The sequence below is a fragment of the Vitis vinifera genome, chromosome 18 (assembly GCF_030704535.1).
Source record: "Vitis vinifera cultivar Pinot Noir 40024 chromosome 18, ASM3070453v1".
Lineage (NCBI taxonomy): Eukaryota > Viridiplantae > Streptophyta > Magnoliopsida > Vitales > Vitaceae > Vitis > Vitis vinifera.
This window is the reverse complement of record NC_081822.1, coordinates 10,088,025-10,106,628: the sequence shown is the minus strand read 5'-3', so window position 1 is coordinate 10,106,628 and position 18,604 is coordinate 10,088,025. Positions and strand designations below refer to the sequence as shown.

At 33.4% G+C, this 18,604-nt stretch overlaps 1 long non-coding RNA gene across 1 annotated transcript; it reads left to right on the top strand.

The window, feature by feature from the left end:
* The first annotated feature begins 9,091 nt into the window (after positions 1 to 9,091).
* Positions 9,092 to 15,695, top strand: LOC132252639 (uncharacterized). Its single transcript, XR_009465099.1, has 2 exons — positions 9,092 to 10,290; positions 15,386 to 15,695. It is a non-coding gene; the product is annotated as an uncharacterized LOC132252639 (long non-coding RNA).
* Positions 15,696 to 18,604: the final 2,909 nt, after the last annotated feature.

The window sequence follows — 18,604 nt, the reverse complement described above, 5'->3', positions numbered from 1 at the left end:
TATTATTACATTGTATTCCTCCCTGTTGAATTGGAAGCCATTAATAATTGGAAATCACATCGGATTTCCCTTCACCATTACTGCTTTTAATTTCAATGATGTAATTTTATAATTGGTTCAATTCTGAAGTTTATTAGTCAACATCTAATAGTAAAAGTAATACTAATATGCCATGTCAACATTTATTATTGTTTCAAGGAAAGGCGGCAGTGGCCTGTTACCATTATTTTACGCCTTGTTCTCACGTTGCCACCTAGTTAAACAATATTATTTATATTTTTTTCACAAAAATAAAAAAAAATTGGTTTAATTAATTAATTAATTACAAATATAAATTATATAAATTGAAAATTTGAATTATGTATTAAATTTGTGAAACCCAACCCGATTGATCACTTACAGCTTGATAGTTCAAAAATTGGGCTGGCCCACGCTGAGCACCATCATCAGACTCACGATGTATCCGTTGTAGGATTTGCCTGCGGAAGAAGAAACACGGATCTCTGATTACGTAAAAGCATTCGATCATTCCTTCTCCAAGCGCTTTGTTTCGGTCGATAGCTCTGGTACTGTTCCTAACTCTATTCCAAATTCAATCAATCGGCTTCTAGATTAGATACCACCAATTTGATGCTGAGAAAATAATGAGAAAATGATAGAAATGTTTGAATCCTAAATTTTTCGCCATTTAGGACTCGAGAATACAGAAAATTGTACCTTACCTAAAACTCATATGACTCCCTGGTTTAATTGATCCGATTTTCTTTTTTAATTTTATTTTTAAATTTTCAAATTTTCTTTTATTTTTCTTCGTTTTCTTGGTACCGAAATAGAGGGTCCGATTTCACTCTAATGCTTTATAAATTGGGAATCCTGTTCTAGGGTTTCTCTTTGAACAGAGAACTATTGCCAGCTTTTATCGCAGCTCAGACGATTAACGGTCTTTGCTTGGGAATATTTTCTTGTATAAAAAAAAGGTTTAGACACAGAGAAGATATGAAAAAGGTAATTAAGATTTTGAATTGAAACATTTTCAGCTACCATGATTCGGGAATACCAAAGGCCACTTTAATGGAATTTCAAGCCACCGAGGGCCTTTTTCTTTTTTGGAATCAAAAGATGAGAAGTCACATAGGAATGAAATTGTTGTTTTCTTTTATTGCCCTATTTTGTTGGAAACCAAATAGAGGCCTAGGGTTTCTCTTTGAATTCGTTTAACCTGTCAGTGTTGAAAATTTTGAATTATTTCATTCTGGACTGCTAGAATTCACATAAAATTAATCATTTGGGAACATTAACTTGTGCAGTTATATGTAAAAAAATATTTGACTTGGATAAAAATGGAACCTACCATGCTGCAAATGAATCCCAATGTAAATGAAGCCTTTGGGAAAAAAAGGAAGAGCAAAAAAAAAAACTCTTAGACTAAAAAAAAAAACAAAATATCAGTTATTATTGATAAATTAACTGATATTTTTTTTTTTTTAAGATAAGGTGAATTTATTAATGATTGTTGTACTTAAAAGATATAGATATGAAATATAAGAGGAAATAAGTGATATAATGGGGGTACTTGGGGAAGAAAAAAGTCTATAAACTCTTTATACTTTTATGTATAGTATAATATAAATATATATTAATATTTTTATTGGTACCTAGTTTTTGAAATTAGTAACTTCTATCATTTTTATACAAAAATAATTAATTTTTTCCATGCTTCTCTTTCAACCTTTGAGATAAAAATCTTTTTAATAAGATTACTTAAATACACAAAGGATTTTTTTATTGAATTTTAAAAAAAGCTTTTCATCTATGAGAATCCAATCCTAAATGAGAGAAAAAAAAAAAAAAAGAACTGTTACATCTGACAAAAGTAGAGTTATAATTGATAATAAAAATGAATTATTTACATCTTTTTCTTCTTTAGAAACAGACAATGTGTCTGATATACTCCCTGTAATTGATCCAATTGGAAAATGCAGAATCAACTCCATTTGTAGGCTACAATTTCTGCAGCATCCAATTGTGCCTCCATCATCCCTAATTCCATACTAAATGCTGGGAAAGTAGATGACTAAAAATTAATTTTCAGACTGCCTGACTCTCATATGAATAGGTCAATTTTGATTGTTGAACTTGATCGACTTGCTTATCCATACTATATGTAAAAGTATGAAGAGTGTAGATTTTTTTCTTTTTCAAGTACCCCTATTATGCCAATTATTTCCCCTTATGTTTCATATGTTTATTATTTAACTATAACAATCATTAATAAATTCATCTTATTGTTATTATTTATCAGTTATAACTAATAAAACTAAATTGTTTTCTTTTTTTTTTTTTTTTTTTTTGGTGCTTTGAAGTTTTTTCTTTTTCTTTAACTCATGCAAAACCAGCCATCAATATGTCTAATTTGTATCAAACCCAATCCAAAGTCAGGTTGAGAATTCCTAACCCATGTCAAGCCCATGGGCAATTTGGCTTCCAACAGGTTATCAAACAAAATAATTATTTTAGAACCTATAAAATACAAACCATATTATGAAATAAGAGAATAAAAGTTCTGATTTAGAGAAAAAAGAAATAAGAGAGTAAAAGCTAAAAGTTGTGAAATAAATTCTTAATTACTATTTTAATATAAATAACTATTCATAAATTCAAAGTTCAATTATATAAGATATTTTAACAATTAAATAAGAAGGCTAAACCTAGTAGTCTAATGTAATTAAAAACTAAGAAAGGTTTGATTTTTTGTTATTATTTTATATTTTAATAAAAAATATATATATTACAATTAAAAAGAAACAAAGTAATAAATAATGTATGGGTTTGGGTTTTGGTGGGTTGTTCGATCTTTTAACCATGCCAACCCTAACTTTATTTCTCACTTTTTCCTTCTTTATATAAAATACAAAGAATATATGAGAATGTATAAAATTTTAAATATTTTTGTTATATATTGTTTTCCTTGAGTATCATCTATACTTAGTTAGCAGTTGCTCATTTTTCTACTAATTTCAATGGATATATTTCTTATGAGTGGGATGAAATAAGATGAACACCATGTGTGATGTTGGTTTAATAATCATCACTTTCATCTTGTTCCATTATTTGTGGATGCTATTTTGTAGTCATGTGTTTCAATTAATAGGAATATAGGAGAAAAGATGCATCAAAGGCGAAGTAAAGTGAATAACTACTAAGTTCATATTCCCCCGCCCTTTTTTCCAATTAATTTATGAGATTATTGAATGGTTTTTCTTGATACTTTGGTTATAAAGCAAATATGAGAATTTCTTTTCTTTTTTCTCTCATTATGTGTTCTTCTATGGCCCTTTGCATTTTTTCTTAGAAGAAAATAGTTATTAATTTAAAAACCGTCTTGAAGTTCTTATTTTTATTTTATTTTATTTTAATTTTTTTGATGTACGGTAAGATGTTGACATCATATCCAAGCTGGGATTTGGTGCTTATTGTTTTCATGATCCCGTATCTTCCTTTGTAATAGCCTTTTTCCTTTGATGTGTTCCATGCATTTTAATTTTAACCAAAGTAAAATATTAAAGTTGGGATGTGGCAACTATTAAATAGCATTTTGGTTTTTTGGTTCAAGTTTTGGACTTTGATTAAATGCATAAATTTATCTATGATTTGTTAAAAAATGATTAAATTATTATTATTTTTTAATGACCGCATATTCACTTTTAATGTCAAAATAAAAAAGTGTACTATCTGGTACTTGTTTTCTCTAGAGTTAATACAAAAAACTTTTCAGTTGTTTCCCCATTTTGCCTATTTTTTTTGTTGCCTTAGCTTCATTACAATGATTCTTGGACTCACTTATTTGGTTTTTCTCATGCTTGTAGATGGTTTAGGAACCAAAATCAATGGTGATGGCATTGCTTACTACAACAATCTCATTAATGCTTTTCTTGACAAGAGTATGAAGTTTTTGTATTTGACTTCCTTCTACTTGCAACATGTTACATACTTGGAAACTTTGCTCCTATAGGTATCGAGCCTTATATAACTTTATACCATTGGGATCTTCCCTTATATCTTCATTGGTCAATGAGAGGGTGGTTAAATGAGCAAATTGTTTAAGTATAACACCATCAATAAATTGTTGCTTGTTTGCGAATATCTTGCTAGTAATGATTGTGGTCCTTAATCCTAATAGCTTAAAATTTTAAGAATATTGGTTACTCAACATGGTCTAAGAGCTTTCGTAACTCAAGGTCTTGGGTTCAATTCCTTACCTCTTGATAGGCTTTTTGCTAATGTGGCTTGTGCCTCTCATGGAGGTTATGGGGTTGGGGTTGGGGTAGGGAGAGGAGGGTTGACGAGGTTTAGAGCATGTGTTGGGGTGTAGAGCATGATATATATTTTGGATCCAAATCCTAACAACTTAATCTTTTAGGAAAACTGATTAATCAAAAGATGTGTTAGTTATGCATTTGGTATTTGTTGAGCTTTTAGAAATCAAACGGACTTATAATTTCATATCCCAAATTTGAGGGGAAAACCCTACTCAAAATTGGAATACACTACATGCTCCTATTATGCCAAGTTAATCCATAATTGATACCAACTTATGAGCTCCAATTGTGAGGCTTTTGAGGGGCATCATGGATATGTTTTAAATTTTGTGATGTTACAACAGGAATTCCCTAAAAGTTTCTTAAGATAGCAAATGAAAAGTAATGATCATAATTATTTCGAGTTCTCTAGTCTATTCTCTTTTTCAAGGAAACAATGTGGTGGACAGTACATAAAGTCTTTCTTTCCATATGGTTAAATAGTGACATGCAATAATTTTTGAATGAGTTATGCCCAAGGAATGCCAGTCTCTTATCTTGCTAATCCAATGGTTAAAAGATAATTAGAAGAAAACATTGGACTTGCTTAATTAGAGTATGAGAAATGGTAAATGAAAAGGCATAACATTTTTAACCAAAACCTTATAGCAAAATGAAAAGGTATGGCCTTTTTGACCAAAAACTTATAATCTAATTACCTTAATTTAAAAATGACTTGTTATGTGGAAGAGATAGTATTTATCAAAAAAAAGAAAAAAAAAAGACTAACATTGATAAAAAGTGCTCTATCTTGCCTGTTTATTTCATGTCATTATTTTCTATCTTGAGGAAAGTAAGCTTAAGGCCAGACAAGATTCAAAGGGTTTTCCTTGGGATGGGGAGGCATTGAGAAAAAGCCTTAGGTAGTTAATTGGTTGATAGTATATATGGACAAGGGGGAGGGGGTAGGGGGTGGGGGGTTGGCCATTAGAACTTTGTCTAATCTCAATAAAGCGCTTTTTGGAAAATGATATTGGAGATTTGGTACAGAGAGGGAATCTTCTTGGAAGAAAGTGGTTTTAAGGAAATATGAGGAGGAAAAGGGAGGATGGTGCTTAAGCAGTGTTAAGGAAATGTATGGAGTGAGAGTATGGAAAGCAATTAGAAGAGGGTAGGAAATTTTGAGAAGTAGGATTGGGTTTAGGGTGGACAATAGGTTGATAGTGATTTTGGAAGGATAAGTGGCTTGGTAAATTGTCCCTTGTAGTTGTTCTCCAGAGAGTCACTACAAAAGATACATAGGTTGCTGAGGTGTGGGATCGGGATGGGGAATAGGGATGTTGGGTTCCTCATTTCTCAAGACAACTCCAAGATTGGGAGTTAGAGGGGGTGAAGGCTTTTTTTAGGCAATTGCAATTGTAGTCAATTGTCAAGGATGTTGAGGATAAATTGGTTTGATTGATCTTGAAGTATGGTATTTTCTCAGTGGAATCTCTCTATTCTTCATTGGCCAATGGAAGTACAAAGACCTTCCTTTCTAATATTGTTTGGAATCCTTGGGTTCTATTGAGAGTCAATGTTTTTTGAAATCCTTGGGTTCTATTGATGTTGGACTAGCTTAAAAGAAGGGGATGAATGATGTTGAATAAAAGCTGTGTGAAAAATAAGAAAAAACGGTTGATTGCATCATGCTTCACCGCTTGAAAGTGGTAATCTTATGGTAATTGATTTTCTCTTTGTTTGGAATTGAGTAGGTAATGCACTCCTCAATAAAGAAAACCTTCTTGTGTTGGCATTAAGGGTGACAATTTTGACACAACACGATAACATGACTCAAAAACAACATGGATTTTAGCGGTTTTAGGTTGGGTGTAATCATTTCAACCCATATATCTCCTTTAATAAATGGGCGATGTTCGAGTTTAAATACTTAACCCATTTACTTATTCATGTCAAATTGACCCATTTACTTATTTGTGTCAAATTGATCTGTTTATAATCCATTTAACCCATATAAATTTATTAATTTTATATATATTTAAAAATTATAAAAATTTAAAATATATTTTTTAACTATAAGTATCATATAGTTAAAAAGATTAACTAACTAATTAAGTAAAATTTTGTATATTTCATTATAAAGATTAAAAATATTTTATAACTAAAACATTAAACAACTATAGAATTAAAATTTTAATTTGTTTTTATCTTATAAACTTATTACAATTAAAATTATATAACTAAATTAATTAAGATTTCAAAAAAATTAGAACTTAAAAGTTAAAACAACTGAAAAGTATTTTAAAATGATATATTTAAATATTAAAAATTAAAAATTAAAAATAGGTTAAACGGATTAGAATCATGTTAATAACTTCAACTGTTAATAACTTCAACGAGTTAAAATTGTGTCAATGAGTTAGAATCTTGTTAATGTGTTAGAATTGTGTTAATGGGTTATTTGTGTCAATTCTGACACAAATCAGTTTAAATGAGTTGTGTTGTGTTACCCATGTAATAAATGGATCATGTTTGTCTCAAGTCATCCAAACATGATTATTAAATAGGTTGTATCCGGGTTGAGTAAATTTTCACTTTTTCTTACCTCGACACGACATGATCCATTGTCATCCCTAGCCTAACATGGATCATTTATTCAAAAAAAGAGGAAGAAAACTTAGAAAGTTACTCTTTTATGCCTATTTTGATTGTATGAAAGGAGATAAATACATGAAAATTTGGGAATATTGAAAAAACATATCAAATAATCAAACAAGAATTTACGTATAATTTTTTGGAGTGAGTCGGAATGTATAGAGGAGATTATTCTATGTCTCTGTTGTACTTTATTGATTACTTGAGCTCTATGTAATGGGTGAGTGTTGTTTTTTGTGTGTTCATCCATTTTATATGACCTCTTGGTTTTCTTGTATATGCCATGTATACCTTCATGCTTTTTTTTGCTAGGCACTGTTAATACAATGGATATTTGCCTATAAAAAAAAAATAAAAGAAATGATGGATGAATAGAAGAAATAGGAAGTTCTCAAAATTGTTTCCTACACTTCTCAGTTTATTGCGAAAAATATCTATCTTACCAAATTTGCACATATTCTTAAGTAGTAGACTTTTGGGAAATTCCTTTTGTCATGAAACTAATATAAAGTTCAAATTTGGCCCACTTGAAAATGTTCTTTGATGAATGATTATCCCACCATGCATTTTGTGTAGTTGTGTTGGACAAGGTTTCAACTAAGTAATAGCATCCTTTTTCAACAAAACACATGCTTATTATGCCTAGGTCCTATGCATGGATAGAGTTTTTAGAGAAAAAAGTTAGCCTTGGAAGCTCATGTACTCCATGTAAAGCTACCACATTTCTTAAATGTTAAGATATGGGCCCATAATGTACACTAGGTTAACACCAATTCCTAACTATTAGGATATGGCCCACAAATGTGTACTAGGTTAACAACAGATTACACATAAACAGATATGAGAATAAATAGTAGGAGAGACTTGAACTTGAAACCTCTAATTAACCATACCTCTGATAACATGTTAAGCTACTGGTTTTCCTAAAAACTTAAACTTTGGGGATATAAGTTCATAATGTATGCCAAGCTAACAATCCATGTGCAAACTCAATTTTGTGTCAAAATGAGTTTGATTTGAATGACTTTGTATTCTGTAATCCCCTTTACCATATTATAGGATGTCCCTAACCATGCTCTTGGAGTTTTGCCTCCTAAATCATTAAACTCAATAGTCAAAGAGGGAAAAAGAAGATGGTGTTTGTAGTGATAAATTGTGTTTTCCCCTGCTTAGCAAGAAATATCAGTTCTCACTTATGTGCTGATCTAGTTTTGAACCCTCAAAGTATGGGAGACCTCTACAATTTCATGTGGTAAAAGAGTAACACTGTCAGCCTGATGTAACAGACCCAGCTGAACCAATAATGGTGATAGGGTCCCCTTGATAATATTAAATCAACCCCTCGTTCTGGGTCTTATGGAGATCTTTCTGGTGTTAGCACAGACTTAATGGTGTCACCAAAACTTATTGGCTTTAGAGAATAAAAATGACTTAACCCAATAGTGATCCTTGAAGGTTCACATATTCCCAGGTGGCCTGTGTTTCTAATGGAACACCTATAAAAAATTTCAGCTTGCTTTTCATCTGTTTTTTCCTTTTCCACAGAGAGAGAGAGAGAGAGAGGGGTTGGAGGTAGGGGTGCTGAAGATAATGTTGTGTTTCAAAATTAATTACTAAGGATCAAATAAATATTCAAGCACTGTGATTAGAATTTTGAATCAATATCATAATGGAAAAGGAAATTTTCCCCGTAAGGTACAACTTTCAGGTGACTGTTGACAGAAACATAACCATATTCAATTCTTTCCACTATATACCTAAATTCATTAGTTGGAATGATAACTTTTTAAATTGAACTTTTCTTGTTCAGTGGTGATGCATTAGAAGGGGAACAAAAACCAGCCACAAAAATGTTTACAATATTTCCTCTGATCTTGTGAGGTGGCTGCTAAGGTGAAATGCCACCTTTGTATCAGTCTTTCCCATGTTTGAAAAGATAAGCTGTAAATTTTATTTTCTTTTTGTGAGAAAGATGAGGGTTGACTTGGTGTTCACATTGCCCATTTATTGATAGAATTACAATTTAAATGGTGATTTGTTTTCCTGATACTTCCTCTGACATGCTATTTACCAATTGTACAGCAATTTCAGAATGATCAGAAATTGGGATTAGAAGAATGATGGCAATTGAGGTCAAGTGTTTCATCTGGTTTTACCCATTAAGCATTTAAAGCAATGGCTTGTCATATGAACTTTTTAGGTTCTTCTTTCTTCCTATAAGATTTATGGGTGGGAATCCAACCTTAAATACTGGGGGAAGAATGCAAAAACTTACATTTTAGAAGTAGTTCCAACTTAAAAGTCCTTCACTAGTTATACTTGATTGAAAGAACATGAGGGGAACAGTTGTGATCTCATTGCATTTTGATGAAATCAGCATTTCCCATATTTTTATATCAAAAAAGTGTATATTTGCTTTTCTATCCTGTCGTCCTGATTTTTGTTTAGTAAAATTTAAATTGTCTTCCATCCATCACATATGTCCTTATCTTTTGAAGATTTGTTTTTTTTATAAGAATTTCATATTAAATAAAATGCACAACTTGGTCAAGTTAAACTATGATCATGATAGATCCAAAATGATGGTAAGATATCTGCCTAGGTACAGGAGCTTTTTGTAATTTATATGCTGTAAATATACAAAGGTAGTGGAGATACTCATTGGGAACCATACTGTAATTTTTTGTAATTGTTACGAAGAAGAGTTTTAGTTGTTTCTGAGTCTATTCTTTGTTATTACTCACTATACTGTATTTGAATCCACATACATTGTTCAATATTGTCTAATTCAAAATTTTTATATCTATTTTTGAACAACTTTCCACTAGAATTTTGTGTTGAACCTTTAGCTACTCACTCGATAAATTGCACAAATATTATTTTTGATTTAATGGAGAACAGATGAAAATAAAAATGTATGAAGTTTATGATATTTGTGTTATGCCTAAGGGAAATAAAGAGTTGAATTTTTTTGCTCATCAAAAGCTCTTTTAAATGCGGATAAAAAAAATCTCTTGTAACTTTATTTTTGTTTTTCAAATCTCACATGCTGTTTGAAGGATCCATCATTGTTTGTACATAAATGATCTGTATATTTTGGCAAACATGCAGAAAATATTTTGCAATTATGCAGAAACTTGCTTTGCAAGTTTTGGTGATAGAGTAAAGAACTGGATTACAGTAAATATGCCTTTTCAAACTGCAGTCAATGGATATGGTAATGGGATATTTGCTCCTGGAAAACATGAACAGTCCTCAATGGCACCATAATTTGGTTGCACATTGCCAGCTCTTGGCCCATTCAGCATCTGTTTCCATATTCAGAAACAAATATGAGGTATGCTATGTGATGTCTCTATTATTAGTTAAGCACTTCATCTTCTGAATGAAAATGATCTGAACATATTTAGTTGGCACTAGGTATTTATCTCTGTATCTGGTTTCTAAAGCACAATATAATACCTACTTTATTTATAGAAAACTATTATGTTTTATAAATCTTGGAATTTTCCTGAAAGTTTCCACCCTAGAGACTTTTAGATTTCTGTTTGTTTATTTTTTTATTCTTTTGATTTTCCTTGCTGCTTTGATGCTTTTGAGGATTCTTCATCCTTCTGCTGCAAATCTGTCTTTCCTACTGATAATTGTTGGGTTCTTATCAAAATGGGAAAGGAAAAAAGAAAAATTAAATTTATCATAAGAATCTAAGAAAAAGAAACTAGAGTGATCATAAGTTTAAGAATGTAGAATCATCCCTTTAGCATGGAAGTTTCCTATGGCAAACCATTGTGCATGAGATCGCGTGAAGAAGAGATCTCGTATTTCAGCTCTATGTATATACATAGAGATCTCATATGCCAGCTTTTAGTATATATATAAATCCATGGGCATCTGATCAGAGTAAAAGCATTCTTTTTCTAGCTAGGGACAAGAATTTTGGAGTTATTGGTCTAAATATCAACCTTGAAACATATTCTGACATATGTTGTTGACATTGATGGGGATATAGACAGGCATTCGATAACATGATTTAAATTTACCCTTAAGAACATCCCAATCAACTTCCTTCATGTGTTTGAACTTCCAACTAAGATTGAGAATGGCGGGACAAGCCTTGAGTGAATTCCAGGGTATTGTCTGATGGGCTAGAGCTGCAGGAAACTCAAGTATGGGAAAGTTTGTTGAAGAACATAGAAGAGGTTGGCTATTAGTGTGGAGATTCCCTAAAGTGTCCAACAGCCTTTCTTACTTTCTGAGGCTGACTTTCTGAGTACATACAAGGTGTACAACAAAAAAAGGAAGCAGTAGTTTTAACAAATGCAAATCAGAACCTAATCCAATTTGGAAAATAAAGAAACAAGGGCGGAAACCAAAGTCAATTGATTTTTTTATTTTTTTGATAAACAGATGATCATATATTAGAAGTGCCAATCAAAAAGAGGCACACATAGTACACATGAAGTATACATCTTAAGGAGAAAAAAAGAAACAACCCATGAATACAATCCTAATCTAATATTTATTGCTTAACCACTAAGTTGATAATATGTTACAATTCAAATTTTGGTTACTTTGGAAGTAAGAATGTTTTATCAGAGTTCATTGCAGTTTAGAGCCATGCTGATAGCTGACATTTGTTGTTACCAACTAAGGAACATTTCCAACTGCTAGAGAAATTTCAATTGTCAAAGAAGAATGTAGTTGTCTTGAGAATAATTTTAACTACAAAATCTGATGATCAAAGTTCACCCCAAGCAGAAAAATATTATAATTTTCTAATCTCAATTTTAAAATCCAAGGAACTGTTGACAGAGTTCTTTAGTAATTTCCATGGTATTTCAAATGAACTTTCTAATGGGCAGCATTAGTGAATGTGGAAACAACTGAAACATCACTAACAATAGTCTTTCCTTTCCAAAACTATCTAAATATGACAGAAATCAATATAAGAAAGCAGACCTCATTTTTTTCAACAGCTCCAAACTGTCCTTCAACATTGCATCCAGAACCTTAGAAACTACCCAGGATCTCTTTCCTCATCATAACCCCCCTTTGCAAAAACCAGTCTTGTGTTGTCAATTGGTTTTGATTACCGATGCTTTTTATAAGATCTTCAAGTGTAAAAGGCAGTAGGTTGCCATGCTCAGAAGCTCCATACATACAATCCAGAAATCAATACAACATACAAAACAAAAAGTTTTCTCAGTACCTGAAGAGAGGAATAAGAAGGAAAATACCAGCCTATCAGAATCTATGGACCGGTTTTGCAGCAGAAATCAACAATCAGTAGTCAGTAAAATAAGTAAAAAACGTAAAAAAAAAAAGAAAAAAGGAAAGAAGCTGGATTCTGAAATTGTTAACTTATAGCCATTGTTGCTGGCTTTCGAGAAAGGAGATCAAGGAAGGGCAGTTTTTTATTTTCAAGAAAACAGAGGGGACAGTTATGTCCAAAAGTTAAGTAATAGGGTTTTGGCAAATATTTGTTTCAATTTGGAAACAATTGGCACAATCAATTTATTTAATGGGTTGTAGCTTATTACTTGTATCATAAATGTGGCATGTTTGGATCGTATCATATTTAGATTCAGTAGATCGTATCATATTCTGTTAAGTCTCTCTACAAAGCCTTAGGTTTAGGTCCTCTAATTTCTTTTCCATTGAATGTTATTTGGAAAGCCTGTGTACAACCCAAAGTGAGTTTTTTTTTTTTTTTTTGTGGGAAGCAATGTGGGGAAAAGCCCTTACCTTGGACCAACTTCAAAAGAGAGGATGACCTTTATCGAATAGATGCTATGTAACGACCCGCTCTCAACCGTGTAGATATTGTCTGCTTTGGATCCAAAGGGGGCCCTCATAGCTTTAAAACGCGTCTACAGGGTTAAGAGAAATCCATACTTATATAGCGTCAGGAACTTTCCCCCCTGATGTGGGATGTCACAAACACCCCCCTATGCAGACACAACGTTGTCGTTGTGTCCCGTGGGATTGTGGGGCCAAACAGACATACACTCTTACGAGGCCAAACAAACCCCACGCCGAGGTCAGGGATCGACTCTGATACCATTTGTAACGACCCACTCCCAACCGTGTAAATATTGTCCGCTTTGGACCCAAAGGGGGCCCTCACGGCTTTAAAACACGTCTATAGAGTTAAGAAAAGTCCATACTTATATAGCACCAGGAACTTTCCCCTCTGATGTGGGATGTCACAACTGTGATGTCCCACATTGGATAGGAGAGAAAGTTCTTGGCGCTATATAAGTATGGACTTTTCTTAACCCTGTAGACGCGTTTTAAAGCCGTGAGGGCCCCTTTGGGTCCAAAGCGGACGATATCTACACGGTTGGTAACAGGTCGTTATAAATGGTATTAGAGCAGATCCCCAACCCCGATGTGGGGGTTTGTTTAGCCCCGTAATGGGTGTTTGTCTGTTTGACCCCACAATCCCATGGGACACAACGAGGACGTTGTGTCTGCATGGGGGGGGGGGGGGGGGTTGTGATGTCCCACATTGGATAGGGGAGAAAGTTCATGACGCTATATATGTAGAGACTCTTCTTAATCAAGTAGACGCGTTTTAAAACCATGAGGGCCCCTTTGGGTCTAAAACAGACAATATCTATACGGTTGGGAATGGGCCATTATATGCTACCTTTGCCAAATACATGAAAAATCGATAGATCACATCCTCCTCCATTGTGCCAAGACAAAGACTTTATGGGGTTTGTTTTTCTCTCTCTTTGGGGTGTAGTGGGTGTTGTCAACCATAGGTAAGGCGACGCTTTTGGGGTAGGACAGGTCCTTTGTGGGAAAAAGAGAAAGGAAGTTTGGAGAGTAGGCCCCTTATGTATTTTTTGGATGGTTTGAAAGGTAAGGAACAAAATTGTGTTTGAAGATGATGTGTTGTCCATCCAAAGACTTAAGAGTTCTTTTGTTTACTTTCTTTGGTCGGAGACAAATTTGTTCATAAAATATAGTCCTTCGACTTTAGTTGGTTTCATTAATCGGGTGGGTTCTCGTTGAGGGTGGGGTGTTTCTTGCTCCTCCATGTTTGACAGTTGTTTGTTCTAGCTAGGAAGGGGGGAGGTGTTGCTACTTTGTATACTTTGAATCGCTTTTTGGTGGCTCTTTTCAATACAATTTTATCTCTTTTATTTATAAAAAAAAAAAAAAAAAAAAAAAAAAAAAAAGATTCAGTAGATTTCCATATTATATTCGGTTTTAGGGAAATACTAAGGAAAAGAAAGAAAATATTAAGGAAAATGATTTATCATTTTTTATTTACCATGAAATAATGAAAGAAAATCGAATATAATTAAAATTAAATAGAAGCTTAGAAATTTTAAATTATTTATAATATGTTTGGTTTTTGAAAAGTACAAAGGAAAGGAAAACAAATGTTAAGGAAAATTATTCTCTCATATTTGCTTTGCTGGGAACAATACAAATGAAAATCAAATATTCTTGAAATGAGCTAGAAACTTTTGCATTTTCAAATTATTTAATCTTGATATAAAAAAGGAAAAATAAGTGAAATGAATTTTAAAGAACATATAAAAATAATTTATTAACTTTAACTTTATTTTAATTTATTAACTTCGAATTTATTTTTCATTTTCCTTTATTTTTCTTTTCTTATATTCCTTTCTATTTTCTTTCTATCACATTTTCCCTCAAATTTTTAAAAATTAAACATAGGTTCACATTTTCCCTCAAAAGTTTCAAGAATCAAGCATAGGGTTGCTTACTTTAATGTGATTAGAGTCCAACATGACATGATCCCTTCCCTTGTCGCTGTAGTTAAATAAACCCACCTTTTCTGCATCTCTATTTACATTCATTAAACCTTCTGCTTTTTGGTTTTTGCTTTTAACTGCAATGGATGTTTAGGTTTGCTAATCTGATTGCTTGTAAATTGGTTTCTGCATATGATTCTTACTTTTTTCTTTGGTATGAAACAGATTGTCCATATGGTATACTCTGCTGTTATCTTCTGCTGTTATTGTGTCTATCAATTGTATTTGGAGTCTGACTTGCATGTTCTCATAGATGTGTTGCATGATCGCTATCAAATGGATGGAATGGCTCACTGCTGCAGTGTGTGATGTAGCAGAGTAGCAGTTTATTTATTTGTTTTTTTTCTATTCTCTGATTGGATGTCCTATTTGTGAAAGTGTTGACATATTATGACTTGTGTAATTTCAGAACTTACAGACTTGGAATATTTTTATTTTTGATATGTTCCATTTTTGTTTATTTATTTTTAACTGTGACGAAAACCTTGGATTTGTTTTTTGCTTGGCTGGAGGTAAGGCCATGATTTGGTTTGTCGCTTACTGGTTGGATTGAATTGGGATCACTTCATTTAGTTGGTAACTTAAATCAAAATAATAAATCTTAAATGCTTCTTACATTACCTTTGTTTTTTGTAGCAAGGAAATTGTCCATGTAGTGTGCTTTATCCATACTCTTCTAGCGGTTATTGTTCTTTTCATCAGTTCTTGGAATCCAACTTGCATGTTCTCATAGATGTATGGCATGATCTCTCTCTCTCTCTCTCTCTCCCTAACAGAAGGAATGGATCATTACGGCAGCATGTAATGTAGCGCAACAGTGGTTTATTGTTATTATTTTTATTATTTCCCTTTTGGACCTGTTTGTGGAAGTATTGACATATGATGTGTAATTCCAAAGCATGAAAATTTGGAAGTTTATTATTATGATTTATTTATTTATTTCAAACCTTTGTTTTATAAGACATTTCCATTATTGGGAGTTAGTCAGTTTGACTGTCTCTTAAGGATGCTCTAAGAGGAGGTGGGGCTCTGCAAAGGGGCACTAAGGATGTGATGTTCTCAGTTAAATCTTTATATCCTTATTTTGGAGTCGGAAGGTGGAATGGTCTTTTCTATCAAGCGTGTTTAGTGTTCATGGGCTTCCATGAAAATGGGTGTATTTAGTGAATTATTTTTGCTTGAAAGTGAAAAAGAGTCGTTAAATGACATTCTCATTCATTGTGGTAAATCTAGGTTCAGTACATATGTCAATATCTGTTTTGGTATCTCATAGGTGCTCCCTAATTTGAAGAGAGAGAGAGAGAGAGAGAGAGATCTTATTAGGATGACATGAGAGTTCTGTATGGAAATGTAGTTAGGTCCTGCTTCATTGTTTGGCAGGAATACAATTGTAGAACTTTTAATGGGTGGAGGGCTTCAGATTAAATCACTTGGAGACTTATCAATTTGTGCCCTTTTTCTTTGGTCAGAAAGTCCCTCAGTGCTGGTTCCCTTGTTATATTTCACAGTTTCATAAGGACCCCAGCAAAGTACATGAGAGTAATTATAGTCTTTAAATTTGGCTTTAAGTTGTTAACCAGCTAAATAGCAGCTGGAGCAAAAGATTAGGGTTTGATTTCAAATATTTGTAATCAGTTGCTAACAACTGGTGCATTATATGCTGAAAAGGCAAAATGTGTAATAAAAGCCCTTCCTTTCTGTTTCTTTGTACTGTGTCAGTCTCTTGTTTTGATTAATCGGGCATGATTATCCTCTAGGCATTAGTTTCTTCTCTCCACACTGGTTTCTGTTGGCTACTTTACTTTGTCAACCGGACTGGTGAAGATTCGGTATGCACAAGTGAAGATGTTTCTTGCCAGTAACTTTTCGAGATCATGATGGATTCTGAGCTTCATATTCTGTAACTTCCTGATACTTCTGGTCTAACAATTGTGATGATTTCTCAGAAACATTGCAAGGTAAGACAACATTGATTTGAGCACAATGGCACATGCAGACTATTATTAGAACTTTTGACTTTTTTGCTGAGCTTGGTGGTATGCATGTTTTGACATTGTAATGGGTCCAGTCTTAGTTGCAAGAGGTTCTTACTAGTACTCTATGTTCTAGCTTGCATGATTAGATTGTTTTTTTTTTCTTTTTTAATTTGAAGAAGGAATTGGTAGTTTTGAATCTGTTGATAGAGGAGCTGGTACATTATGCGTCCGTTCCAAAATGAATATTGTATTACTAATCTGAGCTCTATAGTTCTCTTGTAGCTTTTGCGTTTTGAAGGCAAGGAAATAATCTCTATTATGTAACTGGAATTTTGGTCTATAAGCTTGCAGGAGTTTTTCTATGGTACACTTTGTGTTCTCTTTGTAGTTCTGAGTGCTAAACCTTTATATAATTTAAAGTCTAACATATAGGGTTTGGCTAGAAATGGAGTTATTTACTCCTTGGAGATCTTGTTTGGCCCATAGGTGTTAGGCATGTACTTGACAAGAAATAATTCCTTTTGAAAATACATATTTACTCGATTTTGGCTGATTCATCTACGTTGCCCCCAACCCTTTATCATACCTTTCTTGCTGCATTTGGCGTGTTGAAGAATGAGTTAAAATGGAAGGATCAGTGAAGATTTGTATGAGAATTTTTTTTCCTTCTTGATATGTTTAGTGGTGGTACCAGCTTTGAGGAGTTTTGTATTGCTGTCTATCAATTTTAGGTTGCACAGTCTCTGCCAAGGAGGAAATGACATTCATTTACTGGAGCTGCTTAGGAATCAACTTCAAGTGGTGTTTGGTAATGGGAAGAGAAGTGGATGTGTGTGACTGAGGGATTGGAATGGGTGTGGCAATATCCCCCTGTATGCTTCTGGTACATTCCATGCAAGGAGAAGCCCCATGCTAACTGTAGATGTGTTTCTAGTCTAGCCTATGTTTACCTATGTCATTGACTCTATTCCTGTTGGGCCTGGCTAGGGGCATGCATTAGAGGATCACAGAGGAAAAGGGGTCATCCACTGAACTAGGGATGGTTGTTCACTTCCACTGGCTCAAAGGATTATGCACCTCTGATGAGGATTTTGGATTCCACTTGGATGAAGTTTGTCATCTTTCCATACGTTCAATCAAAGTTTCCTTGTGGTGAGGTTGAACTGTATGATCATGGGATATGGTGAGGGTTTTCAGGGCCACCATGGATGACAGATTGTGGAGTGGGCATAGGATCTAGGTTTTGTGCTTACTTGATTATATATTATGTGGTCTATGTAAAGGATCCTCTTCCATTTAATTTGGGCATAGGGACATTACCCAGTTAACTCTTGTGGATCTATAGTTCACATGTGAGCCTTATGCAAAGTTATTCCCTTAATTTCATATGAATGTTATTCTCTTCATGTCAATATGAATTTACTTAGCAAGTGCTTAAAATGCTACAATTGGACTTTTTAGTGATTAATGGCCTTTTAGAGGTGGAGTGCAAGGGATATAGAGTAAGTGTTTTCAGAAGAAATTTTGTGCAGGCCCCAATCAATGGTTTGCTACCTGGTGCATTTGTTTGAGGTTTGATTTCATGCTGTTTTGTTAGCACAAAGATTCTGTGGGATCACTATTGTTGCCTGATCCCATTCTTATTTTTCATGCTACTTCAGAAATTCAGATAGTGATTGTAGGTCCTGATTGTAAAGAAGCAATTTTATTGGTTGGGCTTTGAGATACTTAAAAGGCTTGGTGGTTTCTATTTATTACTCCTTGCACTACGTGGTCCAAATTTGCATTTTGAGCTGGGTTTTTAAATGTCTCCAGAGTGATTTGTTCCACAAGTCCAAAGCTCTTTGTGGTCCCATCTAGCATCAGAGACTCACCTTTC